Consider the following 23,794-nt stretch of genomic DNA (forward strand, 5'->3'; position numbering starts at 1 on the left):
AAAGTGACTACCAGACCCAGATCTCACCTGCCTCTGGCCTCTCCGGTCCTCCCAGTAGCTCTTAGCACGCGTGGATACACACCGCCTCCCAGGACACATTTTCTCTCAGCTTCCATGGACCTCACGCTCGTGCTTTTTCTACATCACCGTCTCCCTTACTGAACCCTAAATGATGGGTCTGGATGGGATTCCTCTGCTATATGTTCTAGATTGTCCATTTTTATCCAGTGGCTTTAAACACAGTCTATATACCAATGACCCTCTTGTTCGTATCTCTAGCTGTGACCTCTACCCTGAATTCCTGGCTTGTACACCAAACGTGCAGCTCTTCATTTGTCATTTCCCCTTGGAAATCTAATGGGCTAGTAAACTTAACCTGACAACACAAAACTTTTCATTTTTTCCCCAACATTATCTGCCTGTTAGTTGACCCTACAGTCTACCCGAGTGTTCCAGGCAGTTCTTTGGATAGATCCTCCATTCATCGTCTTTACTGACCTTCTCCACCCAGTTCATTGGCAAGTCATAATGACTACATCCAAAAGACATCCCAGAGACTGTCCCTTCTCCCTCTCTGCTATATCTACCCAGCCACAGCCTCTATCATTTTACTCTTGGCGTGTGTAAGAGACATCTAAGTGGGCTCTGCTTTTTGCTTTTTTATTTGCCTTTCTTGCTGTTTTCTGCACATCATAGTGAGGATATTTTTTAAGGTACATCGCTGCATGTCAGTAACCCGTGCCGCATACCCCACTTACAGGCCCGTCTGAACCCTTGGCCATGTCCACCACTCCTGATGACCTGGCCCCGTCCATCTCTCTGACCTTTGCATATTGACTTGTCCTCTCTCCCATGACAACCATCCTCACTTCCCTTTCTTTCCATGCCTCGAACGTGCCACGTTTCCTTCTCCTTAGGACACTTGCTTCCATTGTTTCCTCTACGTGAGATGCCTTTTCCATACATCCTGCATGACTGGGACTGACTTATCATTTATTTCTTTTCACAAATGTCTCCTCCTTTGAGAGGATGTTCTTGATCTTTCATTCTAAGTTACTTTGTAAAAACTCAGGTTTTGTCACACCACTTTTTTTCAACAAGACTTGACATTATCTGGTTTTTTGTTTATTTAATTTTCCCTTGTGTGAGTCTGCCTCCCCCCACCTCCCCAGTGTAAGCACTAAGGTGGCAGGAGTTTATCTGATGTGCTCGCTGAGCAGCCTCGCACACAGCACCGTGCTTGGTATGCAGCATGTGCAAACGTGTGCAATATGTGCTGGAGAAATGAGGACAATAACGAGGACAGTGATCATTGCTGGCAAGCGCAGAATGAGCCACAGATTCTGAGTAAATACCAATGACCAGAAAAGTTTAGAGGACTTTTAAATGTCTCTCCCACCCTGTCTGTCATTTAGATTCATCCTGTTAGGACTCACTTACTGGTTGGTGTTATGCTCAGGGTCTGCCCCTGCAACGGGCTCAATGTTTATGTTCCCCTGCCCCAAACCGCATCCCCAAGGTGATGTTATATGGAGGTGGAGCCTGTGGGAGGTGATTAGGTCATGAGGGAGGAGGGCTCATGAAATCTCATTCCAATTTTAGAACACGTGCTGCAGAAGCAAACACATCATGAAATCTCATATGTTGAAATGCCATCCTCCAGGTGATGTTACATGGAGGTGGCACCTGTGGAAAGTGATTAGGCCATGAGGGAGGAGGTCTCATGAATGGGGTTCATGAGCTTATGAAAGAGGCCCAAGAAAGCGCACTTGCGTCTTCCACCATGTAAAGACACAGTGAGAAGACGGCCCTATAGGAACCAGGAAGCAGGCTCTCATCAGACACCAAGTCAGTGATTTTCTCCTGGATTTCCCAAACTCCAGAACTGTGAGGAATCAATTTCTGTTGTTAGAAACGACCCAGCTTATGGAGTTTTGTTATAGCACCCAAATGGACTTAGGCCTTGTTTTATGATTTCAAACACGATAGGAACAGGTTGATCTACATTAATTGACCTACCTAATTAGTCTTTTCCTGGAATAAAGTTTCTCAGAAAGTGGATATAAAATCTTAGAGAAGTGATTACTTTATGGGTAAATAGGCAAATATAATTTTCATTTCAACCCAGTTACTTTTCAGGGTGAAGTTGGCTACTATTGATAATGACTACAGGACTACAGAGAGAAAACCAGGATTGTCCTGGGCACCATGGAAAGTTCTGTAAAGGAAATTAGAAACAAGATGGACAGAGAAAAGAAAGACACAAGGATATAGTGAAACATTTTGAAACAATGTTACAATGAAATGACTAGTAGAGGAACATACTAGTATGTAGTAAACAAACTTAAGCTCACTGAAAGAGATGGAGTAAAAACATAAGCCTAGGAAATGTCCAGTTTCTGGAACAGTAAACATCCCTGTAAATAGGCCACTGCTGTGACCACAGGGCAGGAGGGCAAACAAACAGTTGCATGTATCTGCATTGTAGAAAGAACATCAGGTTCAGAATGATTCATTCATACAACTCTGTCCCCGCATGAAGGATTCACACATATACACAGACAAGAAGATAGGAGACGGCCGGGCGCGGTGGCTCACGCCTGTAATCCCAGCACTTTGGGAGGCCAAGATGGGCGGATCATGAGGTCAGGAAATCGAGACCATCCTGGCTAACACGGTGAAACCCTGTCTCTACTAAAAAAAAATACAGAAAATTAGCCGGGCATGGTGGCAGGTGCCTATAGTCCCAGCTACTCGGGAGGCTGAGGCAGGAGAATGGTGTGAACGTGGGAGGCGGAGCTTGCAGTGAACCCAGATCATGGCACTGCACTCCAGCCTGGGTGACACAGCAAGACTCTGTCTCAAAAAAGAAAAAAAAAAGAAGATAGAAGATGTCTCAGCGGCACCATGGACAAGCCTCTCAGGCATAATCTTCAGTTTATCCTGAGAATATATTAACCGGCAACTTGTTTTCTGATGACTCACTAAAGTCAACTCAGTTATAAAACAACAGACAGTTTCCAAAGATAAGGATCATAGAGTGACAGGAGGGGAAGTCACCTAAACAAGGCATTAATGATCAAGGATAGGAAATTGCAAAGCAGATACAGAGGGGTCAAGGAATATTATATCTTGCGTACAGTAAAGGGGGGTGGATGAGTTATAATTCCATCTTGCTGCCCTCAGCTCTATTGATTCTTCGGCTCCTTAAATATGAAAATAGAAGAATGGCAAAGGGAAACACTTAACAGATATTTTTAAAAATCTGGATGGTCTAAGCTAAATCCATATGGGCCATTCCACTTGATATGCAGGTGAGCACACAGTCGTTTCACGGCAATGGCAAAGGTGAAGTTACACCTGTATTGCTTTCTGGGAGCCCTGGGAAATATTGGTCACCTGAACTCCTTAAAAACAAGTGTGGAGAAAGGGAAGTGTGCAACAAGGTACCTGGTGTCATTGTCCTGGCAGAAGCACTGCGGGGAGGAGTCCTGCGAGTTGCAATCAGCTGAGTCAGGGAAGGGCAGGACAGAAGCCCTGGCCAAATTTCCTTTAAGAAAATAGCAATTTTCTCCCACAAGTAACATGACATTCAATTTCACCCAATATCCACACCTGACTTTTGAAGGTCTGAGAACTGACAGTGCGTCTTATTTTGTCAGCAGTCGAAGAACACAGGGAACGTGGGAGAGTACTACTACGCCTCGTTTTTTTGTTTTGTTTTATTTTGTTTTGTTTTGTTTTTTAGACTGAGTCTCAGTCTGTTGCCCAGGCTGGGGTGCAATGGTGCAATCTCAGCTCACTGCAACCTCTGCCTCCTGGGTTCAAGCTATTTTCCTGCCTCAGCCTCCTGAGTAACTGGGATTATAAGCATGAACCACCACACTGGCTAATTTTTTTGTGTTTTTAGTAGAGGTGCGGTTTCACCATGTTGGCTAAGCTGGTCTAACCTCAGGTGATCTGCCCACCTTGGCCTCCCAAAGTGCTGCTGGGATGACAGTGTGAGCCAACCCACCCAGCCGATTATTAGGCCTGTTTTATGATGTACAATTTGATTTAAGAAATCTTAAGGAAAAACAGCAACTGTAAGAATATTTAATGCAAAGCAGAGATGGTTTTCCTTTAGTAGAATTGTCTTAACAATCATTGTTAGGTAACATGGGGTACCTTAAAATGGCGCCGTACCTTAAGATGGGGCCGGTTCCAGGTTCTTCTCCCCTCCTTGACCGGGCACTGTCTGAACCCGCCAAAGGAGGGCCAATCAGAAAGAAGCATCTCCCGCCTTCCCTTGGGCCTGCCCCTAGCCCAATCCACGTAGGCCCAAGGGATATAAAACCCAGCACACCAGCAGCCCTCTCTCTCTTCTCTTCCTTCTCCACTCGATACCTCCAATAAAGATCTCTTGGTCACAACCAGTGTAGTTTGGTCTCCGCCCAGCCCCTTTCATTGGTGCCATGACTCGGATCGGGACCCCCCACCCGCCTCGGGGGGACCCCGATCCCTTTTGGGCTCAGTCCTGATCCCGGCCGGTCTTCGCTCATTTTCCTGTTCCCCGACCTCTACGCCCAACACCGGCCTCATCTCGGTGAGTCTCCCCTTCCTGTGTCCGACACCAGTCGACCGGCTCCTGCCTCGGCCGCCCACACGGCTGCCGTAAATCCTATTTTAGACTCGGCCTCCAGGGAGCAGGGTTCCCTCCTTTTCCTCCTCACTCGCCAGGCCTGGGCCCCTTCCCCTTTCTCGCTCCAAAAATCCTGGTGCCAGGTGGCCCACGGCCCTCGGCCTCCTAGAGGCCCTCAGTCCTTTCGTTTTGGTGACGACCGACTCGAAGGGTCTGATTCACAGCATGGTCATCGGCTGGTAGGGGACGCCCTGCCCAGCCCTTTGCCATATATTTCCGTAAACCCCCCTCTTCTCATAATGGGAGCCTCTGCATCCCTGCCGGCCGACTCTCCCTTACAATGCCTTTTAAATAACTTATCAGCCCTTGGTTTGGCTGCTGATCTCAAACCTACACGCCTCATTAAATTGTGCACTCAAAACTGGCCCACCTACCCCCTAGACAACCAAAACAGATGGCCCACTTATGGGTCCTTTGATCCCAACCTTCTCCGGGATCTCTACAACTATTGTGAGTGAACAGGAAAATGGGCAGAGATCCCCTACGTTCATGGCTTCTTTCTTCTACGGGACAAACCCAACCTCTGCCTCCCTTGCAAGCCGCAACACCTTATCGCTGCTCTCAAGCTACCAACCTCTCCTTCCACTCCCGACTTTGCCAACGAACTCCCCCCATACCGCCACCCTCCACCTCATCTTCCGGTCGCCGCTGAACTGGCTTCAACCAGCTACCAACCCGGACCACACGAAGAACCAAACTGCTCACGACCCGCTCTCATGCATCTCCTAAGTGCTCTTCTCTGGCTTTCCGCCTCTCACATCTTTACACTTTCCTCCGCCGGCGGGCCCTCTTCCCAGCCCTATTCTCAGTATGATAGAAAATGGCTGGGACCCTCTCTTCCACATGTTCCACTTCGCCATCTGGCTCCCACATCAACAAACACACCCCCTTCCTATATTATACCACTAAAAACAACGCCTCCTCCCGAGCCATACATATCGACAACCCCGCCGACCCGGTCTGGGGCCAGTGAGTTACAGGAGGCATATATCCCAGCAATGCCTGGGCATATCCAACTCAAACCATAACTGTTTCCCGTTCCCTCAAAGAGTCCATCTCTAACCAAACCTTTAACCAGCTTCTCCTCAGAAACTACCAGCTCCTAGCGACTTGTGAAGACACGGCAGACTCCAGAGACAGTGTCACACCCTGCTGACCTCTTAAACGGCCAACGACTGGCAACAGATACCCAGGATTGGAGGGGAGGGAGGGGGGAGGCCTGCCCTCGCACCTTAAATTAACTACCATCTTCTTTTCTCTTCAGGCAGACCAAACTCTACCCCTAGTACCCCAGATGGCTACAGCAAGCTTAAACACCCTTCGCTCAGACAGCTGGCTCATCGCCAACCCATCCCTGCCCCTCAACTGGCTCACGGCACTGGAGGACAAGGAACATTCATGGACTTCTTGACCTCATACTCACACTGTACCCCATGCACAACCCTGACAGTTCTCCCTGTGCCCCCTCCCCACAGTGCCCCCACTCAGCACCAAGCAGCCAGATGAACCACGACGCCCATTTTCCCCCATTTAAGAAAACAAAAAGGGAGGAATGTTAGGTAACATGGAGTACCTTAAAATGGCGCCACACCTTAAGATGGGGCTGGTTCCGGGTTCTTCTCCCCTCCTTGTCCGGGCACTGTCTGAACCTGCCAAAGGAGGGCCAATCAGAAAGAAGCATCTCCCACCTTCCCTTGGGCCTGCCCCTAGCCCAATCCACATAGGCCCAAGGGATATAAAACCCAGCACACCAGCAGCCCTCTCTCTCCTCTTCCTTCTCCGCTCGATACCTCCAGTAAAGACCTCTTGACCGCGACTGGTGTAGTTTGGTCTCTGCCGGGCCCCTTTCAATCATCATATTGTTTTCCACAATAATTGAGCTAATTTACATTCCCACCAACGGCGTCAACACGTTCCTATTTCTCCACATCCTCTCCAGCATCTGTTGTTTCCTGACTTTTTAATGATCACCATTCTAACTTGCGCCATTCTAACTGGTGAGATGGTATCTCACTGTGGTTTTGATTTGCATTTCTCTAACGACCAGTGATAATGAGCTTTTTTCATGTTTGTTGGCCACATAAATGTCTTCTTTTGAGAAGTGGTTGTTCATATCCTTTGTCCACTTTTTGATGGGTTGTTTTATTCTTGTAAATTTGTTTAAGTTCCTTGTATATTCTGGATATTAGCCCTTCGTTAGATGGATAGATTGCAAAAATTTTCTCCCATTCTGTAGGTTGTGTGTTCACTCTGATGGTAGTTCTTTTTGCTGTGCAGAAACTCTTTAGTTTAATTAGATCTCATTTGTCAATTTTGGCTTTTGTTGCCATTACTTTTGGTGTTTTAATCATGAAGTCTTTGCCCATGCCTATGTTCTGAAAGGTATTGCCTAGGTTTTCTTCTAGGCTTTTTATGGTTTTAGGTCTTAACATTTAAGTCTGTAACACCATGGAATACTACGCAGCCATAAAAACAGATGAGTTTATGTCTTTTGCAGGGACATGTATAAAGCTGGAAACCATCATTCTCAGCAAACTAACACAGGAACAGAAAACCAAACACTGTATGTTCTCAAACATAAGTGGGAGTTGAACAATGAGAACACATAGAAACAGGGACGGGAACATCACACACCTGGGCCTGTTGAGGGGAAGAATAGCATTAGGAGAAACACCTAATGTAGATGACAGGTTGTTAGATGCAGCAAACTACCATGGCACATGTATACCTATGTAACAAACCTGCACGTTCTGCATATGTATCCCAGAACTTAAACTATAATAATAATTTTAAAAATCACTAAACAACAACAACAACTAAAAACCATTCATCATATTGTGTCTGGGATTGGTTCCTTCCAGTGGGTTCTTGGTCTCGCTGACTTCAAAAATGAAGCCGCAGACCCTTGCTGTGAGCGTTACAGCTCTTAAAGATGGTGTGTCTGGAGTTTGTTCCTTTAGATGTTCAAATGTGTCCAGAGTTTCTTCCTTCTAGTGGGTTCGTGGTCTCGCTGACTTCAGGAGTGAAGCCGCAGACTTTTGCGGTGAGTGTTACAGCTCTTAAGGGTGGTGCAGACCCAAAGAGTGACCAGCAGCAAGATTTATTGTGAAGAGCGAAAGAACAAAGCTTCTACAGCGTGGTGGAAGGGGTTGTTGCTGGTGGCTCGGGTGGCGAGCTTTTGTTCCCTTATTTGGCCCTGCCCACGTCCTGCTGATTGGTCCATTTTACAGAGCGCCGATTGGTCCATTTTACAGAGTGCTGATTGGTCCATTTTTACAGCTTGCTGATCTGTGCGTTTACAAACCTTTAGCTAGACACAGAGCGCTGATTGGTGCGTTTTTACAGAGTGCTGATTGGTGTGTTTGCAATCCTTTAGCTAGACACAGAGCGCTGATTGGTGCGTTTTTAGAGTGCTGATTGGTGTGTTTACAATCCTTTAGCTAGACACAGAGCGCTGATTGGTGCGTTTTTAGAGTGCTGATTGGTGTGTTTACAATCCTTTAGCTAGACAGAAAAGTTCTTCAAGCCCCTACTCGACCCAGGAAGTCCAGCTGGCTTCACCTGTCAATATTATATCCCCTAGCCAACCAAAAACGTTTAGGATACCAGATATGGTAGCTCACTCCTGCAATCCCAGCATTTTGGGAGGCTAAGGCTGGCAAATTGCTTGATCTCAGGAGTTTTAGACCAGCCTGGGCAACATGGCAAAACCCTGTTTCAAAAAAAAAAAAAAGAATTGCAGGGTGTGATAGCCTGTGCCTGTAGTCTGGCTACTTGGGGGTAGGGGACTGAGGTGAGGGTTTCTCTCGAGGCCCAGAATTCGAGGCTGCAGTGAGCTATGATTATGCCATTCCACTCCAGCCTGGGCGACAAAGTGAGACCCAGTCTCGAAAAAAATAAAATAAATAAAATAAAAGGTTTAGGGCACTATGATTTCCCAAATTTAATTATAAACTAAATTCCTTGGAAATATTCATCTGAATTGACTAAAACATGATAATATGTCAATTTACGTTTCTAAATGTATTTTTATTATTTTCATCCTTATTAGATTATTTCCTAGCTGCTTTCAAATTAGTAATCATAATTATGCAAAAACAAACGTAAGTCATCAAAAGGTAGGCATGTCAGCATTAAACCTGCTATTTTTAGGATAAGATCCACTTTCCATGAAGTTTGTTTTATTGCTTCCTAGTTCTCTGTGCAGAAATGTGCTCCGGGAGCCAGCCCTGCTCCGCCCAGCTGTAAATCTGGGGCGCGTTTCCCTCCCCAGCTACTGCTTCCTCCTGGGCCTCCCGGCATTCACCAGCCAGGAGGCAGATCTTGGCCTCCTTTAATCCTGAACAGGCATGCAGGGTTCTATGCTAGACACAAAGGAAGCCACAGCCCGCAGAAGGCGAGCCGACAAGAACAAGGAACTGGTTCTGCCGTCATGTCCCCTGGAATCTCTGTGCCTTGGTGTCTCCGTTGGTAAAGACAGGATGTCCTAGATCTCCAAGGTTTCTTGAAAAACTAAAACCCATTATTGTTTAATGCCTTCTAGAAGTTGCCTAGGAAACACTTCTTCTTAGAAAAGATTCACAAACAGACCTGGAACGAATCCTTCTCGCTCTTCATACACTGAGACAGGATCAAATCTAAGACCGTGGCGGGGAGAAGCCGCACGCGGAGTCGCACTGTCAGGATCCAGGAAACAGGCTCTGTGCGCTGCTCTGGCACCAGCCGGGCTGGCCCTTATCTGAATCCATTCCAAATGCTTGACGTTACCTTAAGCCACAGAACTCAGAATTAGATATAATAGGCGAGGCAAATGCTCACTATTCATGATACAAGATAAATCCTGATAAGGATAATAAAATTAGAAGTTATCTGCGATTAGCTTTAAACAAAACTTTGCTGCCTTGAAAACACTTTCTTTTCTCATATCTATATCATTTTCTCCCACGGTAATTTCAAATCATGACCTTTTATTTGGAATTTGAGCTCTGTACTTTCCCCTCTAAATGAACTGTCCTTAGAAACATTAATTATCTTTGAAAGTATAATTTCAGTAGCAGCAAAAGAACTCACTGTAATTTAAAAATTCTAGTATTGGTTATTTCTATATGTTACTAATACAACTAACGCTGTCATAAGCACCTTAGTGAAAACACCTTGCTTCAAGACTATTTCTTATGTTAAATTACCACAATTTTTTTTTTAATTCATGCATTCAGATCTTAATCGGATTGCAAGTTCTTCAGGCTTGGAACCATATCACCACAATGAACCGCCAAGTATAAAGGGGTCCTTGGAGAAACTCCTACCGGCCTGCGCGCTGGGAGAATGGGGTGGAGCCACGGAAGTTCACGCGCTTTGCAGAGGGGAGAGGCCTGGCCTCTCCTGATCCTGGATAGTACCTGAGATTCAGTCCCTGAGGCGGGAAAACCTGCTAGCAGGACTGTTGCTTTGCTGAGAGTCCCTGTTTCCCTTTTTTTCTTTTTGGTCCAATAAATTCCATTTTTCTCACCCTTCAAAATCTCTGTGACCCTAATCTCTCATGGCCGTGTGACAAGGGCCCTAAAGAGAAAGTCCTTCAAGAATAGCTTTCATATGATAATATCAGTGATAAGTTGTAGTTTATAATGGACTCCTCTCAGGAAGGTGTCCCTCAATAACTTGAACATTTAAAAAATTAAAAGATTGATTGTAGAGAGTCCACCCACCAAATGAGCACATATTAGAGCAGAGCTAGAAAATCAACGTAAAGAAACAGAGCAGCTGGCATGTCTACAAAACTCAACTTGAACATAGTGGGGGATATTAGCATAACTGAAGAAAACCGCTGTCAGCAGTTTGGGAGGGAAGGAGTGGGTCTGAACACACAGACAAATTATAGCAAGAGCCACCAAGGTGGACGTCTCTTACCCAGTGCTCATGGAGTCAGAGCTCTGTTCACACGTTCCAAAGTATTCTTCCCCTGAGCAAAGCCATCTCTATTGTCAGATGCAGAAGCCCCAGCCAGGGGCCCAGAGAAGCTGGATTCTTCTAACTCCTGCAGGTCTTCAAGTCCTCTTCCAACTGTGATTGAGTTTCCCGTGTAGGTGCTGAGGGAAGAGAAAGCTCGGTTATTGTGACTTTCAGTCTCCTGGACTTTGTAGAGTGATTTCTCATTGAATTTAAGAAATAACACACAGTCATTCAATTAGCAAAGCTTTAGCGTGCAGCAGCTGTTCGCCAGGTCTTATGCCAGGCCCTGGGGATAAAAGGACGAACAAGATAACCCTACCCTCAGGGAGCTTCCAGTCCAAAGAAACCCAGGAGGCTCAACACAATGTGATGATTTCTGTGACGTGGTTAAGTCCAGGGGGCCATAAAAAGAGGGGCCCCTAACCAGGCCTGTGGGCTGGCAGGCACTGGAGAAAGTTTCTATGAAGAGACAGCGTATCTGGATGAAAGCACACAGAAGAGTGTAAATTAGTAAGGTAAACGGATGAGGGTTAGAGACCAGGGCTACGCAATGAGGAAAACGTGGCTTCCAGGTAGAAAACAGGTGTGAGCCATTTTGTCTTCAAGAAGCTACAAACTGTTGTGTGTGGACGGGGCACAGGTATGAAGTTACAGACCAGTAAGAGATGGGGCTAGACACACAGGCATGGAGACTCCTCCTCAGCCATGTGCAGGAGCTCACTCTAAGGTCTGTGAGCAAGGAAGTCACTTATGATTTACTTCTGCAAAGGTCTCTATCATTACAGCATGCCCACTCTGCCCAGCACTATTGTAAATACTTCCCATACATTGAGCTGCACACTGGGGCTTATTATCCTCATTTTACTGCTGAGAAACTGAGTCCCTACCTCTCGGGCCCTTGCCCAGAGCCACACATGTGGCAGCTGTAGAGCTGGTGCCTTGACTTGGGTCCCCTGAGCCTGGAGTCTTGTGCACACAACTGTCCTCATGCTACACTGCCAGCGGGCAGCTAGACTGAAACCAGGGCATGGCCCCTCATCTGCATGCAAGCAAGGCTGTTTCTCTGTGTGGGTGATGCTGGTAGGGTTTCCTAACCCAGGCCAACAATGAAAACATTAAGTAACACTGGGTTCAGGGCCACCCATTGCAAAATACTGTTGGTAAGATCCTGTTAGGTCTAAATTGATCTGTTTTTTAATGGCTCAGTTTCAGCTCCAGGCTTCAGCAGATGTGTCGTTGAGGCGGTGTAAGATGAAAGTACATATGGCCGAGGCCATGAGCTAAATGCAGCAGTGGGCTGTGTCTGGAGAAGACAGCCTTTTGAAGTGTGTTGAAGAATAGTTAATGGCAAGAGAGAGTGCTTTGGACACACTGTTCGGTTTTTAAAGAAGGCTATAAAATTGATATGCTGTATAGTGGACATTGTGTTTCACATGTACACACCCAATGTATAAATAGAAAAACACAGGAAAAGATTATATCAAAACACCGAGTAGCAGACTTACACATGATTTTAGCTTTCTTCTATTTTCCACATTTTTTATGATAAACGCTCATTGTTTTGTATATTCAGGAATATTTTTTCTCCACGAAGTTGTCACCAGAAACTTAAGAAAAAGCCTTTTTATTGAAATACTCATTTAAAAAGTGCACAGATGAAAATTTTACAGCTTGACAAGGCCCCAGAGTCAGCCCATGAGGTAGCCGGTGCCCGGGTCTACCTAGGAGGAGAATATTACCACCCTTTCCAGAAGCTTCGGGCTCTGCAAAGGTAACTTCTGATGCCACAAATAGTTTGCCTGTTTCTGAAGTTTGTATGAGTGGGGTGCTGTGCAGTGTGTACCCTTTTGGCACGTAGCTGATTTAGATCAACACTGTGCTTATGAGGATTCGCCTATGTCCCTGCATGCGGCAATCATGTTTCCTTCTCTTTGCTACATCCTGCTCCATCGTATAAACATGCTGCATTGAGAGTGTTCCCGCCACGACTAGCTGGGCCCAGTTAATGCAAGTGCTCCACTTTAATAAGATTTTCAGAGTTTTTCAAAATGATTCTACCACATTACACCCTTGCTAACCATGCAGGTGAGTACTACTTGCTCCACACTTCTAGACACCTGTGTTCATTTTGCTCTTTCTGGTGGGTATGTAGTGGGATTGTAGTGTGATTTCAATTTGCAATTTCTTCATGACAAACGAAGTTATGCACCTTTTCATATTGACGGCAGTGGCCATCACACCAGTTGCAGCAGGGAGGCGCAACTAGGGTTGCACACTCCATGGGGCCAGTGGACCCTGCCCCTTCTGAGTAGGGGCGGGAACTCCCTGGGTGCTGTTGCAGCCACCCAGACTGCAGCTGCAGACCCAGGCCTCCTGATCTACAGAGTAGGCAGGAGCTGGGGACTAGCAGGAACCCTGCCCCTTTAGAGTTGGTGGGGGTAGGGAGCTCCTGGATGCAGCCCAGGCACAGGATCCAGGTGTCTCTGCAGCCTGTATCCATGGGGTCCCCAGGAAGGAACCCCCCATGTCCCTGCAGTCTCAGGAGTATCTGCCCCCACTGCATGGCCTCTCTTTGTGCCACGAGCCTGCTCCCATCTCTGAGTGGGGATTGGGGCCAAGCCCCAAAGGCTGTGAATGGCAATGGGAGGTCGATCGATTCCTGAATGGAAATGGGCAGGTCCCCATGAAGGCCCCCTTTCAGGCTAAGGAGGGCCTGAAGGCTGGAGTGGGGACTCATGGTGCCTCTTCCAGCCCCACCCATGGCTGCCCATGGACCAATCAGCACGCATTTCCACCCCTCTGAGGTCCATAAAAGCCCTGGGCTCAGCCAGAGCAGGGCAGAGGATGGCCAGAGGACCAAGAGGGCAGAGAGAGGAGGAGATGACCGGCTGCAGAGAGGAGTACCCTCTCTGCTGATAGTTGGAGATGATGTGACAACCAGTTGCAGAGAGCAGCTACCATCTCTGATGAGAGCTGCTGCGGGCAGAGATAAGCCACCCTCTCCAGGGCCTCCTCTCCACTGAGAGCTGCAGACATCTGGAGGACTAGTTGAGAGGAGCTACCCTCTCCAGGACCTCCTCTATGCTGGGAACTGAACACTCAACAGATGGCCTGCCTGCAGAGAGGAGCTACCCACTGCAAGTCTCCTCTGAGCTATTCTAACACTCAATAAAGTTCATCTTCGTCTTGTGCACCCTTCACTTGTCTGCATACCTCCCTCTTCCTGGACACAGGACAAGAGCTTGGGTAAAGGTGCTATGGCCACAGAGGTTTCTGGCCAGAAAAATCGACACCCCAAACATCCCATAACAATATGGTTAATGGCTATGTGGATATTATCTTTTGTAATGTGACTTGAAGGGTTTTTTTTTTAAACCAATCTTTCCATTGACTTAATTGTCTGTGTCTTACTGACTTGTAGATCTTGGTTATATCTTCCAGATGCAAGTTTTTTGTATAACATAGGTAATTGCAAATACCTTGTTCTGCTCTGTTGATTGCCATTTGACCCTCTTACTGGTCTATTTTGATGAACTGAGTTTATTCATTTTAATGCATTCCAATTTATCATTTTCATAGAAGATTCATGTTTTGGGGATCCTATTTAATAAATCGTTTTCTACTCAAAGTCATAAAGATATTCTATGTTTTACTCTAAAAAGTGCTTTGTTTCACCTTTTACATTATTATATATTATCCATCAGGAATTGATATTTATCTATAATGTGATGTGTATGGGTCATGATATGTTTGTTCACTTTTCAAGTCTTCCAAATTAATTACCTAAAAATAATTTTAAAATTCTACACAGCCCTCCCCCTCTCAAAAGACAATGGCCCTTCCTGAAAAAATAGTATATAATAGCAAACCAAAGAAGAGGCCCTGATTAGGAAAGAAGGAGGCAGAAGCCATCAGGTATTGGACAGCAGTCATATATGCTTTCACATACATCTCTCTATACAGATATAGATATGTATGTACTTATATATCCTGTGAGCTGTGTCTTTGTATTCCCATTTTATAGATGAAAATAATAAAATGATAATAACAGAAATAAAGCAACGTGCCCATGGTCATACAGTTTTTAAATGGCAGAGACAGGATTCAAATTCCCAACTTATCTCACTCCAACAGCAATGTCTTTTCGCTATTCCACGTGCACGTAGCAAGGGAAACAGGTAATGATTATTCACTAGGATTCAGTTCCAAACCTACTTTCTCCAAGACTATCAGTTGCAGTCCCACTGGCTGGGCACCATTAATTTTGTGCTTCCAATCCTCCAGATCAATAGGCAGGCAACTGAATGGATGGAATATATCCAATCTGATTTATTTTCTAAAATGGCTACAGTAACTGGATTGATTCTGCTGTGGTCCAGTTATTTCAGATATAAAGACAGTCCCTAGGAATGGATTATCTAGCCTGAAATGTCTCTCTGATAAATAAATTAACACTGCATTTGTCACTAACACCATTTGCATTTGAATGAACTTCTCAGACATCTCTGCAAGAAAAGAAGATCCCATACATAACCCAGCCTCTGGGACCCCTTTTGCAACACACTGCAAAGAATAATTTCTCTGAAAGTGACCCTGATGAAAAAGCATCACTTGCCTAATTGTTGTGAAAATGAAAGCTTTATCTTGTGTTTTTCTATGCCCTCTTTCCACAAACACATTAGGAGGCAATTGCTACTTTATGGTCTAATGCATTTAAGAGGGAAGAAAGCTGGAGCAGCTCAGCATTGCATGAGGCAAGCTGGGTGCAAAGAGGCTCACGGCACACGGTACAGGGCATGAGTGTCTCCTTGAACCACACTGGAAATCAGGCTGATGGCTGGCATTAGAGCTCAGGCAGTTCTTCAGCACATCACATCTATCTGCTGGAATACATTTGCTCTTCTCATGATGTTAATATTCTAAACAAACAAACGTATACATCAATCCAATCAATACATTCTGAAACTCATGACCATCAAAGTTATGGAAATGTATTTTTTACATCTTCAATGTTCAGCTAAAAATCAACAAAAATCCATTATTTAATATTTCAACTGCTACACACTAGAGAAACAATTAGAAATAAATCTCTGTAAAGAAAAAATTAAACTGTCTTACACAATTACTAACTATTGATATTTATTTGTTATAATAGTATACTTGGTGGGCACTTACTGGTAATTAAATCTATGTATAGTAGATAGCCTTAAAGGAAACAAAATGTTAAATTGTTAGATTGAGACCTTGCATATATATTGTGACCATTTCAGTGAATATTAAGATGCTAAGAGATGGACACTGGTTCAGTATTCCTGGTTACTGCTCTAAAAACTGATTTAGTTTTACAATGTTTATTTAGGCACCACAGATAATTAATATTAAGTGAACAAAATGAAATATTGTAACAATATAAAACTATGCTAGATTTAGTAACTAAGAAAAGGTAAGACGATGAAAATGTGCTTTGCTGTTTGAAGAATAACACCCAACAAAACATGTTTGGTGAAACTGAGAATCTAGAAAGAAGTTGAGACCCAATGAATTAATACTGATTGGAAACCAGAAATTTCAGTGCTGAGAATAGCTACAATCAGATGCTGACTTCTTTAAAGCACTCCACGCCCCCACCCAAAGAGATGGCCATATAAGGTAGACTTTTTTTTTTTTTGAGATGGAGTCTCGCTGTGTCACCCAGGCTGGAGTGCAGTGGCATGATCTTGGCTCACTGCAACCTCCGCCTCCCAGGTTCAAGCGATTCTCCTACATCAGCATCCTGAGTAGCTGGGATTACAGGTGCTGGCTACCACGCGTGGCTAATTTTTGTACTTTCAGTAGAGTCAGTGTTTTGCCATGTTGGACAGGCTGGTCTGGAACTCCTGACCTCAGGTGATCCACTGCCTTGGCCTCCCAAGGTGCTGGGATTACAGGCGTGAGCCACCATGCCCGGCTAAGACAGGCATTTGATAGAACAAGCATGTGTTTTGGATAAAGAAACTGAGGCTGAGAGAATGATCTGATTGATGTCATTGAGTCAGTCAAGGCTGCAACTTGAGTCCAGGCTTGTGTCACTCTCAAGACCTGTTCATTCCCATTCACAGGAGGACTTCCCTGTCCAACAATTCCATCTAAATTTATTTGCATTTTTTTAATCATTTATTTTCTTAGGCCTGAGCCTCTTTAAATAGGGTACACCTTCTTAGAAAGCAAAACTTTACAAAAAAAATATGGCATATCCTAAATGTCACAATGAGGAATTATTTTTGGTACCTCAATGGTTCAAAAATCTGTTTATACATAGTCATAAACTTTAATGGGGGGGGGCCCTATCCATTCATTCTCTTAACAAACATTTTTTGAGTATCTACTATGTGCCACGTGCCATGCAGAGCACGGGGAATACCAGAATGAGTGAAAATCATGCCCGCCTATGAGAGTTCAAGAAGCAGAGCAGAAAGCAGTGGCTAAAGGAAATGGCATTCACCCTGGATTGCTCATAACTCAGCTGGGGGTGCTCAAGGGAGTTTTTTGGGGGCAGGTGAACACAGATCTGAGTTTTGTGTGACAGGTAGGAGTTTTGTCTGGGTAGCCTGGGAAGCCAGGACTGGATGTAGACCTCAGAAAGGCTTGAAAACATGGGACAGGAGTCACTAAAGAAATAAGTCTTTTTTCAGTCCAGCAGTTCAGAGGTGTAGTATTAGAAGACTGGGAAAGATTGCAGATTGTGAAATTTGCTGGCCAAGCTATGAAGTTCAATTTAACTCAGGGCAATAGGGAGCCACTGACAGGTCCGAAGCAGAGGAATAACATACTCACATTTGGTTTTTTAAAAAAATACTCTGACTTCAAACTATACTACAAGGCTACAGTAACCAAAACAGCATGGTACTGGTACCACAACAGAGACATAGATCAATGGAACAGAACAGAGCCCTCAGAAATGATGCCGCATATCTACAACTATCTGATCTTTGACAAACCTGACAAAAACAAGAAATGGGGAAAGGATTCCCTATTTAATAAATGGTGCTGGGAAAACTGGCTAGCCATATGTAGAAAGCTGAAACTGGATCCCTTCCTTACACCTTATACAAAAATTAATTCAAGATGGATTAAAGACTTAAATGTTAGACCTAAAACCATTAAAATCCTACAAGAAAACCTAGGCAATACCATTCAGGACATAGGCGTGGGCAAGGACTTCATGTCTAAAACACCAAAAGCAATGGCAACAAAAGCCAAAATTGACAAATGGGATCTAATTAAACTAAAGAGCTTCTGCACAGCAAAAGAAACTACCATCAGAGTGAACAGGCAACCTATAGAATGGGAGAAAATTTTTGCAACCTACTCATCTGACAAAGGGCTAATATCCAGAATCTACAATGAACTCAAACAAATTTACAAGAAAAAAACAAACAACCCCATCAAAAAGTGGGCAAAGGACATGAACAGACACTTCTCAAAAGAAGACATTTATGCAGCCAAAAAACACATGAAGAAATGCTCATCATCACTGGCCATCAGAGAAATGCAAATCAAAACCACAGTGAGATACCATCTCACACCAGTTAGAATGGCCATCATTAAAAAATCAGGAAACAACAGGTGCTGGAGAGGATGTGGAGAAATAGGAACACTTTTACACTGTTGGTGGGACTGTAAACTAGTTCAACCATTGTGGAAATCAGTGTGGCGATTCCTCAGAGATCTAGAACTAGAAATACCATTTGACCCAGCCATCCCATTACTGGGTATATACCCAAAGGACTATAAATCATGCTGCTATAAAGACACATGCACACGTATGTTTATTGCGGCACTGTTCACAATAGCAAAGACTTGGAACCAACCCAAATGTCCAACAATGATATACTGGATTAAGAAAATGTGGCACATATACACCATGGAATACTATGCAGCCATAAAAAATGATGAGTTCATGTCCTTTGTAGGGACATGGATGAAACTGGAAAACATCATTCTCAGTAAACTATCGCAAGGACAAAAAACCAAACACTGCATGTTCTCACTCATAGGTGGGAATTGAACAAGGAGAACTCACGGACACAAGAAGGGGAACATCACACTCTGGGGACTGTTGTGGGGTTGGGGGAGGGGGGAGGGACAGCATTAGGAGATATACCTAATGCTAAATGACGAGTTAATGGGTGCAGGAAATCAACATGGCACATGGACACATACGTAACAAACCTGCACATTGTGCACATGTACCCTAAAACCTAAAGTATAATAAAAATAAAATAAAAAAAATTACTCTGGCTGCTTTGAAAGGAGATAAATCGGAAGGGAATGAGGAGAACGAGGTCTAGGGAAAGCAGTCACGAGGTTCTCAACCATGGAAAAGTGAGAGGCACAGCGCAGACAATGAACAGGTTGGAACCAGGAGACCAGCAGTGGCTGATGCCTGATGACACAGGGTGAGGGCAGAGGTGGAATCACAGAAAGTCGCGAGTTTCTTGTTGAAGTCCCCACTGGGTATGTTAAAGCAAGGTTAGCCTCAAGCTGCCTCCTTCCGTGTGTGACACTCGGCCAAAAGGTTTCTTGGTACATCGTGAACTATAACCTAAATAGAGCTGTAAACAGACTGTAGCCTACTCTTGTGCCAATCACTGAGTGTTGGCCTATCAAAGGTGGCCAACTTTTCAAATAAAGTGAACGCAGAGCTGTAGCAATCTGGCCATTTCTGCCCCTCACTTCCCGAGTTCTGTCCATAAATCTTCTTCCACCCAGTGGCTGTGCTGCCAGAAGACTGCCCAATTTGCCAATCGTTCTTTGCTCAATTAAATGCCCTTACATTTAATTCGGCTAAAGTTTTTCTTTTAACAGATGGAAACCTCAATGTGTGAAGACTGGGAATCCAGGAGAAAAAGAAGGTTGGTGGGTAGGTGGATTCAGCTTGGAAAGTGAAGTTGAAGGTGCTTGTGTGAAATGCCTCAGGTGACTCCACAAACAGGCTGACTGTGCAGGAGGCCAGCCTGAGGACTCAGCTGCGGCGGTCAGGAGAGTGTAGACAGCAAGCCACATATGCCAGCGCGTGCGGGGGACAGCCACAAAGCAAAGAGCCCCCAAATGGACTCAGAGAACTGGAAACACCTGAGCAGCAAGAAAATACAGCCTGAGAGGGAATTTGAGAAAAAGCTTCAGGGAGGATTGGAGCAGCTCTAGCCCCAGAAACCAAAAGAATGATCCAGGCAGGGGGCCGCGTCCTCTCCGGCCCATCAGCACATCATCTCCCCATTTACTTACCGTACTTTTTTTTTTTTTTTTTGAGACAGAGTCTCATTCTGTCACTCCGTCAGACTGGAGTGCAGTGGCGCAATCTCGGCTCACTTCAACCTCTGCCTCCTGGGTTCAAGCAATTCTCCTGCCTCAGCCTCAGGAGTAGCCGGGATTATAGGTGCCTGCAACTATGCCTGGCTAATTTTTGTATTTTTTAGTAGAGATGGTGTTTCGCCATGTTGGCCAGGCTGGTCTTAACTCCTGGCCTCAGGTGATCCAACTGTCTCAGCCTCCAAAAGTGCTGGGATTACAGGTGTGAGCCACTGCACCCAGTTGGTATTTTTATTATTTAAAAATTAACGTGGTTTGTTGGTTAAAACCTAGACAATGGAAAACCTCATAAGAAAATATAATTTTTCCATAATTCCATCCCTGCAAAATAACCACTTTTCACACGTCTTTCAATTATATGCCTTTATAATGCTCTTACCCTAGCTACCTTGAAAAAAATACTAGAAGATCAAAGTTGAGAAATCATTGCTTTTTTAGTTTTTCTGCAGTTGACTTTTGTTCTTTTATGTACAATGATATCCACTTTTAGCTTTTTGAGAAAAATTCATTGATTATTTTGATGTTGAAGATAAAGGAGCAATAAACTTTTCCATGAGACTACGTGGTAAATGAATATTATTTTCTTTCCGTAGGAAATAGTTTTTATGATGGATTTTTATAAATATTTTTTAAATTCTTAAATATATAACCACCGAAAAATGTAGTTTAAAATTATTCTAGTCCAAAATCCAAAGGAAACAATTTTTTAGCTTTCTTAACTCAGAAGGTTTATACCACTCTAACCAGTATTTGAAGGACCCATTTCAGTACAACTGTTTTTTCCTGTGCTTTGTGCAAAGTACCTATTATATGGGGTCTTTCAATGTTTTGAATATTTTGTTTTCACATTTTCCCCATTCTAGTGACTTATCTCTAGGCTTTTGATTAAAGACAATGTTAGATAATATGTCAGGCATAAAACCAAGTGCTGGCCCATATGTCCAGAGTCTACGAAAATAGACTAAAATAGATGCGCTGTCCGCGGCCATCTGCAGCTCGGGCAAACTTTGGTGTGTTTGGCTGCGTGCGAGCAAACCTTTGACCTTTCCTTGGCCAGGCTCCATAAGGACAGGGGAACAGGACCAGAACCAAGGATAAAGGTAGGCCCAGCTTGACTTTCCAACTCCTGCCAGCTCCTCCGTGTTTTGCGCCGTGTTGCCTCCGCGTCTGAAGATGAGTTCATCTGCAGATTCCAAGACTGTCGAGAGGGTGGAGATCACCTGCCCACAGAACATGACTCTGTCTTGTTTCCGTAGACTGAAGAACTGGGCAGCAGAATGGCACAATGCCCACCTCTACTGCTGCTCACACCTTCTTCGCCAGCGGTATAACTTTTAAGTAAAGGCAAGTTCTGAAAGATTTCCTATGCGATATCTTTCAGAAAACTCCCGTACCCATTAAGTTTTTTAATTGCACCTTGAAATCACCGTGGCAGAAATAGCCACATTCTTATATTTTAAAATTCTGCAATGTTTTGAGTGAAGCAGTGAACATCTTCAAGATTCTGGCTAAATTCCATAGCCATATCTCAGACAGTGTTTCTCAAATCTGTGTTATCTCTAGACAAAGGCAATTAATTGCACTAGTCTGTAAGCAGAGGAAACCATTTTCATCCTTTAATAGGCACCAACTGGAATGAACCCTGAGATACACTGAGGATTTTTTTTCTCCATGTGCAAATCAGCACATGATACAAGTTGTTCTTAGCCAGGTACATTTTGCTATGTCACTTGGTGCAGAATAAATCATACCAGAAAAGGCACAATATTACTTTCCCTGCAGTCTTCAACAAGGGATGTATCCAGGAGTAAATTAGGATTCTTGCACCCAAAATTAACACAGGTTGTAGTTTTGCATCTAATAACAACCAACAGCTACTTAGAACAACAAATGTGTTCTCCTGTCAGACAAGGTAGAAGGAGAGCCAGGCACCCCGAGCAGGGAAGCCACATCGCCATCTTTTGTAGCTGTGAAATCAGGTTGAAAAATGGAGAGAAATGTTTTAAAAGTGTCAAATTTACCAAGTCAAGTTTTAAAAACCTGCACCCTCCTGATAACATTTTATATGCTTTCTTTGGAACACAAAATCCATGGAAACTTAGGTGTGGCCTACATAATTGTTTAAATTCTGAGTTTTTGCATTTTTGAATTCTGAGGTTGAACACTGATTTTAAAATAAAATATCAAAACAGAATTTTCCTTTCCATGACAAGTAACGTCAGGCTCAAAATAATTTGCTATTTGCAGTTGTGTCATTAAAAAATCTAGGTGGCATGTTCTTGTATTGAACCTGTGTTTAAATTTGAGGTCAAGAGCCTAAGCCTCATTCGTCTCATACAGGGAACTGCACACTTCTGTGCACACAAATACATGCATGCTCAAGGGTGCGCGTGCACACACACACACACACACACAGCAGACACACACACACAGCAGACACTACTGGCTCATCCGTCCTGCTAATTATCCCTGGCCCTTGCCGTTGTTTCCCTGTTCCCCTCCCTCACACTGGGGTGTCTTGGAGCCCTTAGCAGCGTGGTGCTACATGGACTGTCTGGCCTGTGGAGACCTTTCTGTCTGGGACAGTACCATTCTGTCTAGACGAGGAGGGACCATATGTTTTGGTTGTTATTATCAACACCAAAAGCACCCCTCTACAACCCTTTGCTGAGACTCCTTTAAAAAAATTTTTAATTCCAGAAGCGCTTGTTGCAGAAACCCTGGAAGGTCAAACCCTGATTCAACAGCATTGCCTCTCTTCCTTGATTCTGCAGAACAGTCTGCCCTCCCCCGTGGCGAGTGGCTGCAGCCGCTGCAGTTATCTGTGCACGAAGGCCGTTTTGCTTGCAAACGATGAACACAATTCTGCCTGGTTGGGAAGGCGAGTGAGCCTGGCCACGCAGACAGGCAGAGCTGGGTTTAAAACGCTGCTGGTTTAGAGGAGCTCAGCAGTTCACAGCTCCCAATTAGGCTGGCTGTAAATGCACAGGCTTTAACCTCCAAAGGCAAAAGCTTAGATGTGCAGGGCGATTCCAAGAAATATTAAACATCAAATAGAAATATCATAATCCACACAAAGCTTATTACTATGCAGGTGTTAGCCCAGTAGTTCAAAGGTACTCCTTACATTTAATGAAGGGAATTAGTTCAATAAAAGTTTATATGCTGCATGTTTTCCATATTGTACATGCATTCTTTACATTATGTGTTATTCTACTTGCCATAATGAAATCTTCAAAGAACTAAAATGCCCCGTGGCTAACAGATTTTACAGATCAGACACCACGGGACAAGTAACTTTTGCACTTTTGGTTGTACCTAGTGAAAGAGGTTTTATTTTTTCATTGTACTCAGACAAAAATCCAGAACTCCATTTCGGAGACATTTTAAAGGATCCATCAGTAAAAGGAAGAAGTAGCCTGTTCACTTTGAACTTGTCCTAAGTTTCTTTGTCATAGAACTACTATTCCCCAAAAGGTATGCTTTGAAGAGATATTTTGCGTTTGTTTGTAAAGGAGTCTTACTATAGCTCATACTGAACTAAAACCCCGACAGCATAGAACTTCATTTTTCTCAAAACATGCATCTTAAAGAATTGTCTTATTTATTTATTTAGGAAAAATAAGGCAACAATATCGTTTTATGTCAGGAAAGTAGAAAAAGCTGGGTGCAGTCTGTTCTAGTGCATCGAATTTCTCTTCTATATTTGCAAAACTAATTTGGAAAATTCAGATTGATACTAGCCCAGCTCGGGGTCCATGCGGATATGTTTTAATACCCCACGCACTTCTCAGCAGTAGGGAGTCCTCCTGC

At 44.2% G+C, this 23,794-nt stretch overlaps 1 long non-coding RNA gene across 1 annotated transcript; it reads left to right on the top strand.

Moving 5' to 3' along the window:
* Positions 1-9,263: 9,263 nt before the first annotated feature.
* LOC116466517 (uncharacterized) lies at positions 9,264-10,199 on the top strand. The gene is made up of 2 exons (XR_004247583.1): positions 9,264-9,383; positions 9,898-10,199. It is a non-coding gene; the product is annotated as an uncharacterized LOC116466517 (long non-coding RNA).
* The last annotated feature ends 13,595 nt before the right edge of the window (positions 10,200-23,794 follow it).

Source organism: Hylobates moloch, unplaced genomic scaffold, assembly GCF_009828535.3.
Source record: "Hylobates moloch isolate HMO894 unplaced genomic scaffold, HMol_V3 SCAFFOLD_4, whole genome shotgun sequence".
NCBI lineage: Eukaryota > Metazoa > Chordata > Mammalia > Primates > Hylobatidae > Hylobates > Hylobates moloch.